Source organism: Coturnix japonica, unplaced genomic scaffold, assembly GCF_001577835.2.
Source record: "Coturnix japonica isolate 7356 unplaced genomic scaffold, Coturnix japonica 2.1 chrUnrandom645, whole genome shotgun sequence".
NCBI classification, from domain to species: Eukaryota; Metazoa; Chordata; class Aves; order Galliformes; family Phasianidae; genus Coturnix; species Coturnix japonica.
In genome coordinates this window covers 16,893-17,093 of record NW_015440011.1, presented here as the reverse complement: position 1 = coordinate 17,093, position 201 = coordinate 16,893, and positions in this window count along the sequence as shown.

The window sequence follows — 201 nt, the reverse complement described above, 5'->3', positions numbered from 1 at the left end:
TGGGGTTCCTATGGGGGCTATAAGGGGGGCTATGGGGTTCCTATGGGTGCTATATGGGGTTCCTATGGGTGCTATATGGGGTTCCTATGGGGTCCTTATGGGGGTCTATGGGGTCCCTATGGGTGCTATATGGGGATTATGGGTCCCTATAATGGCTATATGGGGGGTGATGGGGTCCCTATGGGGGTCTATGGGGTCCCT